The 7,714-nt window shown below is 40.4% G+C and overlaps 3 non-coding genes across 3 annotated transcripts; 2 read left to right on the top strand and 1 right to left on the bottom strand.

Annotated features, from left to right (window-relative positions):
- Positions 1-3,221: 3,221 nt before the first annotated feature.
- TRNAS-AGA (transfer RNA serine (anticodon AGA)) lies at positions 3,222-3,303 on the top strand. The gene has a single exon. It is a non-coding gene; the product is annotated as a tRNA-Ser (tRNA).
- A 1,606-nt stretch (positions 3,304-4,909) lies between these two features.
- Positions 4,910-4,991, bottom strand: TRNAS-AGA (transfer RNA serine (anticodon AGA)). Its single transcript has one exon. It is a non-coding gene; the product is annotated as a tRNA-Ser (tRNA).
- Positions 4,992-5,689: 698 nt separating this feature from the next.
- TRNAS-AGA (transfer RNA serine (anticodon AGA)) lies at positions 5,690-5,771 on the top strand. The gene has a single exon. It is a non-coding gene; the product is annotated as a tRNA-Ser (tRNA).
- The last annotated feature ends 1,943 nt before the right edge of the window (positions 5,772-7,714 follow it).

Raw genomic sequence — 7,714 nt, 5'->3', positions numbered from 1 at the left:
AAGTATTTGATTGAAACTTCGTGGCTCTTTTCAGAGACTATTTTAAGGACATCTTTAATAATGATTTCCGCCTGAGAGTTAATTCTTATCCGGCTCGAACTGTTTTATACAGTGTCGTAGAAGACCGACGAATAAGATCTGCATTCACGTGATGAGATCTTTCTAGAGTCTGAAATTTTAATCAGGGTGGAGTAATTAAGAAGGGATGAGCATGTTTGACAAGATCCTGCTTGAACCTCTGAGCCAGCAGCCCCAAGATAGATGCCGTTAAATTGTCGATTTGTCGTTATGAAATAGCCGAACAGCCTTTTAGTCTGCATCTACTGTAGCGAAAGAGAAGAGAGAGAGAGCGCTTCAGAGAGTAAGCCTAGAAAAGAACCGCTTAGAAAATATAAAGAAACGGGCCCAATTGCCCCTTATGAAAACCTCTCGCGCCACTTATAGAAAAAGAAACAACCCACAACATGATAGAGGGGCGCTCATTTCCGTTGGATATCGAGCTAGGACCAGTTTTGTAAGAAACGATACACAATTCTTACGAATGAAAATTAGTCACGCGAAGTACAGTTGCTTGAAAAATAAGACGCGGGAGAGCATTTTCCCATTTCTGCGAGTCTAACAGCCAAATTTACTAGATCAGTTCAGGTGTACGATTTTCTCTGCTCCGGATAAAATATACAGAAGCCCCGCGAAATCCACGAAAAAGGTCAAGGCAAGCGCTTGAACTTGAATCCAACGTATAATACAGCCCTACTTAACCCACCGTTCAGTTTTAGACGTGAGCGAATTTGGCAAATTCTAGCGCGTGCTTTTTATCATAAGTTAAACTCGATGATGTGGACTGGTGCATTGATTATATCGCGTCCAGGAAGCTCTTCAGAGACACTAGAGCACGGAGAGTATCCGTTTTGATTGAGCGAGCGGTCCAGTCACGTTGGGGCCCGTCCTGGCTTCGATTTCTTTGTGAAATTAGAGATGACGATCTGATAACGTTAGGGGATCCACGTTTTTTCCTTGCTTGTTCTGCACTCATGAAATTTACATCAATGAATGGCAGCTTTTAATACGAAGAATCTCAAGTCTTTTTTCAGTTCTTGAAACTGAACTTGAATACGTTTTTCCTCACGAAGACGACGATGGCAGCAGCTGTGTCTTAGCCCTTTATGCTGCGATTATCTTGTAACTGAAGCATTCCAACGGAACGTTACTCCATAATAAGCGCTAATTTCTGCAAACTTTGGCTCAATTGGGCTGGTTGAGCTGCGCTCGAATTCCCACAAGTTCGCCAAAACGCCAAATCAAAGTCCCATTACCGCAACAATCGAAGGAGCTCGAAATCGCAACAGTAATCGCTTTTCACATAAATAGCATGTAGTTATACGTGACCATGCGTTTGCCGTTTAGAGTTTTCTTGAGAATATGATAGAACCATAATTATTACATTAAAGAATTCTAAACAAAGCGAAATTATACCGATATTTGAACTTTATTCCGAGTAATCAGGCTGATCATGAGTAGGAGCAAGTAGATCTTTGAGCACTCCAAAACCAAAGTAAGCTCTTTTTCTTCGTTTTTCGAAGATTTCAGCGCATTTTTCTTTCATATCTGAAAATTGTACAAGGGATAGGAGAAGGCTTTCAAACTTGTGGTCTAGGACTAGGGTTGGAAATCGGGGTTTTTACCTTTTTCTTTGCAAAGAGTATCAGTTATTTCCCACATAGATTTGGCATAAGCATAAGTGAAGCAAATCAGAAGGAAGTTGAAAATGTTCATATTTGAGAAACAGAAATCTAGTAGAAAAGTGATGGAAGCGATGCGTTTTTATAGTTGTTTTCGCCATCTGTTAATATTGATAATGCTCCGTTTAGTAGTATTAATTAGTTATTGTCCTTCAATTTGTCTGCCAGCGAGCTAAGACTTATTTCTATGCTAGGCTGAGCATGGAAATAGAATCAATTCGTACTCGTCAAAGGAGAATTTGTTGTTATGGCGGATTTTCTTCAAACATTCTAACGCTGCTGTTAGAAGAAAACAATGACTGATATAAGTACCATTTGCGGTCGGAGCTGGTGTCCGGAGTCGTGTACAAATGTCACTGCAGCTAGAAAGTGATGAGCGGCTTCCTCCGTCTGTGTAAGGGACTGACGCAAGAGTGTTATTAAACTCACTGATAAACTCGGCTCAAGCCTATTCTTTTTGATGACTGTTGTTTTATCGCACTAGTTTGTCAAGCAGTTGCGTGAGGGGTGAAGAGGGGTTAGTTCAATTTTCAGATTTTTTCGATTGGATGTGCTTCTGAAACAAAGATGATCAAAAACAGAACATCCGAATCGAGAATTTAGACACGGATTCTTGGCCTAAAGACTTAAGGGGGTGACTTTGTTAAGCCTATTTCACGACACTTTTTTCTTCTAGGAGTTAACCTATTGACCCCTTAATTTTTTATTCTTAAAATTATCTCATGACCATTAATAATGATCCACTTTTAAAAAGAGCTTTATGAGTCAATGCTGATTCAAGTGATCCCTGAAATTCTGAGAGTCCAGACGAATATTTCATTCGATTTATCAAAGTCCACTTTGTCACTGATTACAGCCTTCCATCATTTTCTGCTGTCGTAAATTACGACTCGTAATCGCTGTCTAAGTGAATTAATCGAGCAAGGCTGGGTCGGAAGTGACTGTTTGGCCCTTGCTAGCGGCACGTTGTTGCTTTCTTTCGAGTTTGGTAATGAGTAGATCGATCGATCATGCTCATGTTGAGGATGCCTGCAGAAGTTGCGCCGGCGATCGGTTGACCTGACAACTGAGAATTCCGATCGTCATGATGCAAGAAGATGTTTTTAGAAAGTGATTAATCTTTCCATTACAACGAAAATGATGACACTTTCAGGCTATTCGATACGCTAAAAACACGGTAGAAAATGATAGCTTATTGCTGTTGAACGCGCTTTATCAATTCTGAAGGAGGTTTTATGTAACGTCACAGCTTTTAGAACTTTAGGGCGATTTTAGAAACTGATCTTAAATTTTAGTGTTTTTTCAACCATTTGAAAATCACATTGATTTCCGTCTAGTTTAACGAGGAAATCAGCGCTTTTCAAGGAATGACCAATAAAAACCAACAAAGAAGCGACCGCGTAGGCAGTATAAGATCTGATTGGTTCTAGCAGTTGACCAATAATGAGCGAATATAACTACCACCGACAAGCATGCTGATAAGCTGCGATGGCCGAGTGGTTAAGGCGAGAGATTAGAAATCTCTTGGGGTCTCCCCGCGCAGGTTCGAATCCTGTTCGCAGCGAACCTTTTTGTCTTTTTCTAGTGCTGGGTGATTTGGTAGAATCTAAAATCCGTAAAAAAGTCCAAGTTATCACCGATCGAGTCGCCATTCTCAACCCATTTTTGATCAAGTCTACTTGCAAGTTGAGAAAAAATGAAGATCATTAGAAAGAGCGGGGTTATCATGGAAAGGGCCTTGTTCTGGCGTTTTTCAATGCAAATGAAGGAGGAGTAACGTGTAACTGTGGCGGAAGATAATACTCGCATTTGGGCACAGGTGCATCCTACTCCGCCACGTTTGGTTGGAACCTGCCAATCGCGATTACTAACGAGCCGAGTGGAAGTAATGCGCAAACATCCACACTCAGCCAAAGTCAACTCTTACTTACTGTTGCGCCTTTCCGAACCCGTCATCCGCGTTTTCGCGAACGTCAGCTAATCCCAGCGCGTCATAATTTAAAGTACCCTAGAGTTGGAGCTTGGATCGGGTGACCTTCAATTTGGGCAACCGACACACTCCCTCCGATTTCAAAAATTTCATCCACTTTTCTGTGAACCACTTTCAAAGATCGTGTGTTAGCCACAATACTACGCATTTCCAGTCTGAGTGCTCTGCGTGGACATTTCATCACTCTTCTGTAGCTTCTTTCTCTAAGAGAAAAAGGGTGACAAAAGAACATCGAATGTTTGGAAGACTTTCAAAATTTTTAAACATGTTCTTTGATTTCACGCATTTCTAGCCAAGAAACGCCATTTTTGTTCATCTTAGACTTGGTTTCTCAAAGATAGAGATGAATATACAGTAGTATATTATATACTGTATATTATATACGGTAAGGCATTACATGGACCTGTAACAATCAGTTGAAAGAGTTCTACTTTCCAAAATCGCGTCAGAAGCTAATTGAATTTCGCAAAAGCTCGAGTACTCATATAAATTCTTCAAATGCTCGGAAATCCTTTCTACTTAACCCTGCGCCGCCAGAATGCATTTTTTCCGCAAGCTAGATGCTTTTTCATATTTAGAAGGCTTATGAGAACGTGCTGGACACGTGCTGTGTTGACGGAACTTGAGAAAAACTTCGAAAATCGCGAAATGACAAACTTGAAAACTTGGGTTGTGTCAGTCGTGACTTTTCCAAGTGGAAAATACTTCTTTTTCTTGACGATCCAGAGTGATAGAATCATTGAGAGTTTTGCCAAGGTTACAGAGGGCCAGGCTCGGTAACCTGTGTAGAAAACCTGAGTCAGGGTCTGAATGATCTAAGCCGCTATTCTTTTAAGAGCTTTCAGACCCTGACTCAGGTTTTCTACAAATGTTACCGCGCTCAGGAATATTAGATAAGCCTTTTTCTGATTGAGTCATAAAAAGGTTGAACGAATGAATGGAATGGAATTCCTTCAAGCAGCGAATTCATGAGAGCTTTAGAGGCGTCGTCTGCCAAGAGTCGTGTAAAATTAATGTCGTAGTTTCGTTAGCGCCCAAAAATGCAAATTGGCCGAGTCAATGTGCTGAGTACAGCGCCAAAAACAACTGTAGCCCATTCATTTTCAAAGCTGGTAATTGCGTGTTAACAGAAAGGGTCGAAGTTGGAGAAAAGCGCATAAAAGGATGGTTCAAAAGAATTCGCTGCGAACAGGATTCGAACCTGCGCGGGGAGACCCCAAGAGATTTCTAATCTCTCGCCTTAACCACTCGGCCATCGCAGCTGATGATCTGCCCCCAGGCGTGTTTCATCAGATTTTCTCATACTGGCTTTTCCCTTTTGCCCCTAAACGAAATCGTAGAAACGTGAAAAGAAGATGAATACAAAACCCCACGCAAACTACCGCCTCAATTTCTGTCAATCAAAACTCAACCGACAAATGACAGGTTCCAGCGAAAGCTAATTTGGGGCCGAAAAAAACTGAGTGAACTGTTCATTCTTCCGGTACTCGATAATTTTCGTTTAAAATTTCCTCCACTCACTTTCGTTTTTGTACCGTGAAAAAATTGCTATCGCTAAATTTGTTATCAGTAGTTTCCAGTCTTGTCAAAACTTTCGCTGAAAAAGACGAGTTTCCAAAAAGGCGGGTGAAAATTACGGGTTAACAAAAAGGGCGATCAGAGGAGTATCTTGATATACAGGTCGAATATTTTCTCGTGATAAAATTGCACTTCTTCTTATCAATAGTAATTTTTCAGGGTAAAATAAGCTCTTTCTTGTAAGCCATCTATGCTAATTTTGCTCTTGAAAGTACCATATTTTGTTCTTTTATTAATTCGGTTCAATGAAGCAGACTTTCTTACTTCAATCAATTTAATACTCATGTGTCATGACTCTGAGAGTCTTCTCGTCATAATTTTTGACACTATCTTCTTCTAAATTCAAAAAAACTGTTGAAACACGCCTGCGGGCCTGTTATCAGCTGCGATGGCCGAGTGGTTAAGGCGAGAGATTAGAAATCTCTTGGGGTCTCCCCGCGCAGGTTCGAATCCTGTTCGCAGCGAATTCTTTTTGATTTTCGACGAAAAGTTTTTGTTTTTCAAAAAGATGAGCTCACCTTGAAGTTCTATTAATCGCCTCAAGACGTAAGCTTTTGAAGTGTTCTTTGATGATAAGTAAATCGGATAATTATGTTTTGACTGAACGCTGTGAGAATCAAAACATTTCGCACGTGATTTTCGCGGAAAAATTGTATTTGAGAAAATATTTTCAAAGTTTCGAATTGAAAATCATAACGTATCATAATTCAAAAGCGGCCGTTCATTTCGCTGGAATTCGACGATTTCATCTTTAGAAGGCGTATTTTGGTTGAAGAGAATGCCTCTTTCTTGCTCAGATGCCAGGCGCGAAAGTACTTTGTAGATTGGCAGCGAAAAATAACTGCTCCACGAAAGAATTTTACCGTGGAACTTTTTAGGAGAAAATTTTACATTTTCTTATTCAAAAAATGAAGGTTTCAAGTAGGGTTTTAGTAAGGGTGTCACTATGATAAGTCAACAAAAGTCGGGTTTTATAATTACTTCCCCGATCGGTTGATTGATGAAAGTGTCGTGTGCAAACTTGTTAAATGAACAGTAAAACCTGTAATGACGAGGCCGGTTTGATACGGGACTTAGGGGGACTGCCTACGTTAATCCGTCTGAATGGTTGGGGCATGAATTAACAGCCAGATGTAAAATAATGCATGAGATGTCGTGGATCTCTGGTTGATCAGGGGGGTCGGTTTAGAAATCATGCGACTTGGCCGCCATCACAAGGTGCGTGGTCGGATTAATATATTCCGGTTCAACCATCCCGCTAACTTCATTCTTCTGGTTTTCCTCGGCCGTAAGAGGTCATCAACCTAGAAAAAGTATGGACATGTATAAAAACCCGGTGGATTTCTAAACGCACGGATCGACAAAGTGTAAGTCGATTTATTTCATCACGGAAAATTTTAATTTTGAATCTCGCTCTCACCACGATTTGATTACCGCAGGTGATTTTTTAGCCCGCTCAATCAGCTTCAATTCATTTTGAATAAGTAATTTACAAAGTTACTTGTTTTTCCTTCGCCCATGAGTCAGCCAGCACTCTTTCCCGGACAAACATGCAACTTCAAGTCTGAAGACTGACAATTTCGTTCAACTGCGACTTCCGAGTCTTACGTAACGGAAGTTCAAAAAGTAAAGAAAGACGGCTCCAGTAAGAGATGATTCTAATGCCGATTACCGGTAAACTCGATACAGATTAATTTTAAAGGATGATGACGTTGATTCTTTGGTTGATTATTGAAGCACTTTTTTAGATGGCGATGGCTGAATAAAGGGTTTATAAAAGGGCTTTCATTGAAGATCTTTTAGACCCTGCCTCAGGTTTTTTACACAGGCTGTCGAGCAATTTGTTGAAATTGGTTTAGAATAAAGATTTTAATCGGCCGATTGTGGGTGAAATGAACTTGAGCTGGAAGCTGGAGAGATTCTTTGAAAAGCGGCGCGTGTTCCTCGATTTGAATAATTTCCTGCCACCTTCATCAAAAATCCAAATGATTAACACATCTCGACACCCACAGGAACGTCTCGCTGTCGCGATTTGCGGAAAACTGCAGCAAACGGCAGCTTAAAGTGCGGAGTGAGTGAACTACGTCGCCCGTTAGTATTGCGGCTTCTTTCCAATTTTAACTACTAATGTCTTGGTGAAGAGTACACGTAATTTTTCGCGCTTTTTGGTTCTTGAATTTTGAGGGGTTCTTTTTTGAAGTTCAATTTGCTTAATTAGCTGGTGCAAGCTATCCCAGATAAGCGAATCAAAAAACATAAAATTAGCAAAGAGCCAATAAGAAACGAGTTTTTTTTATCGATCTAGTCAAAATTTCATCTTAATAAGCTTCGTTTTGACAAGGTTATTGCCGATGTTTTGGTTTTTCGAGAGAATTCTAGGTTCAAAATGATGGGTCTAGTCTGGGTT

This window comes from Oikopleura dioica, chromosome 2, assembly GCF_907165135.1.
Source record: "Oikopleura dioica chromosome 2, OKI2018_I68_1.0, whole genome shotgun sequence".
NCBI lineage: Eukaryota > Metazoa > Chordata > Appendicularia > Copelata > Oikopleuridae > Oikopleura > Oikopleura dioica.
The sequence above is the reverse complement of the archived record's forward strand: the minus strand, read 5'-3'. Positions and strand labels throughout refer to the sequence as shown.